This window comes from Penaeus monodon, chromosome 35 (assembly GCF_015228065.2).
Source record: "Penaeus monodon isolate SGIC_2016 chromosome 35, NSTDA_Pmon_1, whole genome shotgun sequence".
NCBI classification, from domain to species: Eukaryota; Metazoa; Arthropoda; class Malacostraca; order Decapoda; family Penaeidae; genus Penaeus; species Penaeus monodon.
The window spans coordinates 1,592,797-1,596,278 of NC_051420.1; positions in this window are offsets into that span (position 1 = coordinate 1,592,797).

Here is a 3,482-nt window from a genome sequence, read left to right on the forward strand (position 1 = left end):
TTTGGTTATTTAGTGATGGCTCTTTTGAGTTTTGTTTTAATTTTATTTGTTATTTGTTATTATATATTTTTTTCTCTCCTCTCGTTTAGCGTTTTGGTTACTTTGGTTACTTGGATATCTCTTTTGATTTTTTTTATTTCTCTTTTGATTTTATAAATATATATATCTTTTTATCTCTCCTCTCGTTTAGCTTTTTGGTTATTTAGCAATGGCTCTTTTGAGTTTTATTTTTCAATTTTCTTTTTCTTTTTTTTTTTTTTTTCTTTCCTCTCGTTTAGTTTTTTTGTTATTTAGCAACGGCACTTTTGAGTTTCATTTCAATGTAGTCATTTAGCAAAGGAAAATATTACGAGGTACATTAATCTCGTAAGTTTATCTACTTAGCAATTGATGATTCTTGTGGGGTCTGAGTCATAATTAGTCAGTCATAATTCTTACTGATTTTATTTAGAATCTGTCTGTAGTCATTTAGCAAAGGGAATGTTAAGAGGATGATTCTAGCGAGTTTATTTAGTCATTTAACAAGGGAATTGTGATTCCTTTGGGTTTATTTAGAGATGGGTAGAGAGAAGGAGAAGGAAGATGTGTAATGTGGCAAACAAATAGATGTGCTGGAAATCAAGGGTCATTTATCGCTATGGTAAAGTATTGTGGTAAGATGGAGAAAGAGAAGGAGGAGGAGAAGGAGAAGGAGGAGGAGGAGGAGGAGGAGGAAAAGGAAGAGAAGGAGGAGGAGAAGGAGAAGGAGAAGGAGGAGGAGGAGGAGGAGAAGGAGAAGGAGAGGAGGAGGAAGGAGGAAGAGAGGAGAAGGAGGAGAGAAGGAAAAGGAGAAGGAGAGAGAGAGGAAGAGAGGAGGAGGAGAGAAGGAAGGAGAAGGAGGAGGAGAAGGAAGAAGGAGAAGGAGAAGAGAAGGGGAAGGAGAGAGGAGAGAGAAAGAGATGAGAGAAGAGTGAGAAGAGAGAGAGAGAGAGAGAAGAGAGAGAGGAGAGACAAAGTAGCCATCACTAACTTCACTCGTCGGTTGAATGCAGGCAAACCATCTCACATTTTCTCTCTCATACTCTCTCTCTCTCTGTCTATGTCTGTCTGTCTGTCTCTCTCTCTCTCTCTCTCTCTCTGTCTCTCTCTCTCTCTCTCTCTCTCTCTCTCTCTCTCTCTCCCTCACCTCTCACTCTCTCTCTCTCTCTCTCTCTCTCTCTCTCTCTCCTCTCTCTCTCTCTCTCTCCTTCTCTCTCTCTCTCTTCTCTCTCTCTCTCTCTCTCCTCTCTCTCTCTCTCTTTCCCTGCAGGATGTATGAGAGAAGGATGCTGTTGTATTCATTTTTTAACTAAGTTTATTTTCCGTCCCTTCAGGCTTCCATTGATAAGGATCTCATTTTGCCTCATTTTTATTTATTTATTTATTTATTTACCTATTAATTAATTAACTAAATTATTAATTAATTTGTCTTTTTATTTATTTATTTATTTATTATTATTATTTGTATTTCTATTGATGAATCATTATTCTTTCTGTTTTTATTGTTATTGTAATTATTGTTATTATTATTATCGTCATCATTATTATTAATATTGCTATAATCATACTAATTATTATGATTACCATTATTGTTATCATCATTTTTAATTTTCATTATTATCATTATCATTATCATCATTAATCTTTTTAAGATTATAGGGAGATACAGAAGATAGATATAAATGTAGATAAATTATACCGGACATTTCTTACTTTTTTATTTCATCTTTTTAATTTGATTTTCATGCTATTTTTTTTTTTTTTTTTTTTTTTTTTTTTTTTAAGAATCATTACTGTCATCTATCGTTTTCTTTTCCCGTTTTCTTTCGTCACTTGTGCGAGATCCGTTTTCTTTTATTATTTTTTCCGTGATTCGTTTTCTTTCGCCCTTTTTTGCGTGCTTCGTTTTCTTTTAATATTTTAATGTGATTATTATTTTTTATCTATCTATTCATTTGTTTATTTATTATATTTTTTTGCGTGCTCCGTTTTCTTTCAGTAACTTAACGTGATGATTATTATTATTTTTTCTTTTTTTTTGCCATTTTTTTGTAAACCATTTGCTTTCATAATATTTATGCGAATCGTTTTCTTTCCCAAATTTTGCGTGATACCTTTATTCATTTATTTATTTATCTATTTATTTTTTACCTTGATTCGTTTTCTTTCCCAAATTTGGATTTTTTTCTTTCTTTCTTTCTTTCTCTCTTTCTTTTTCTTCACCTGTTTAAAGTGACGTGTTTTCTTTGGCCAATTCTGGTCCGGTCCTTTTCCATTTCCTAATTAGCATGCGACCACGTGCTAGATTTCTGCGCTTTTTCTCCCCTCTCTGTTTTCCTGGCATTTCCTGTTCTCATTTATCGTTGATTATTTGTTTTTCTTTCTTTTTTCTTTCTTTTATCTTCGTCAATGTTTTGGTGTCTGTTTCTCTTTTTGTTATTTATCTTTGTAATGTCTTTGTCTGTCTATTTCTGTTTCTGTCTTAGTTACTTCATTGTGTCTCTCTGTTTGTCTGTCTTTCTCCTCTCCTCTCATCTCCTCTCTCTCTCTGTCTCTCTCTCTCTCTGTCTCTGTCTCTGTCTCTCTCTCTCTCTCTCTCTCTCTGGTCTTGTCTGTCTCTTTTTCTGTCTATATATATCTTTGTGTCATTTTTTGTTTAAGTGTTTCTCCAGCTTTTTACCTGTTTACGTTGTGTGTGTGTCTGTCTTTGAGTCTGTAGGTTTCCGCTTGCCTCTTTGTGTGTGTCTGTTTCCGCCTGTCTCTGTTTATTTCACTCAAAATTTACTAGTTTTCCTCTTTGCACTTGTCTCTTCCGCAGATACTTTCCGTGTATCTTCAGCATAGGTTTCACAAGTCGATAACCTCATCTGTAAAGTTCTCTCTGTGACATCATAAATATAAACACACACACATACACACACACACACACACACACACGCACACGCAAACACACACACACACACAAACACTTCAGGATCCTTCGCCCAGAGACCCGCCCTCCTGCCGTTGCCCTGATGTTGAATCCTGATGATCCTTCACACTCTCTGGGTCCTTCGCCAAGAGCGGGTTATCACAGCAGGTTGACACGGACGCCAACGCCCACCTCCTTGTCGTGATGGATGACTGTGAGGATGACTTCGGGTGGAGATGTCCCTGGTGATTTACCGGTGGGTCTTTTGGCTCGTGTTCGTGAGTCCTTTTGGGTGTAAATGCAGGTATGCTGATCCAGGGTGGATGTCTCTGGATTTAGATGATCTTAAAGCATGCATTCTTACAGATGTATACGTTTTCATATACAAGACAGATATTCAGTACTGACATACTAACACACACAAGAAACGCGCACACACACACACATATATATGTGTGTGTGTGTGTGCGTGCGTGCGTGCGTGTGTGTGTGTGTGTGTGTGTGTGTGTGTGTGTGTGTGTGTGTGTGTGTGTGTGTGTGTGTGTGTGTGTGT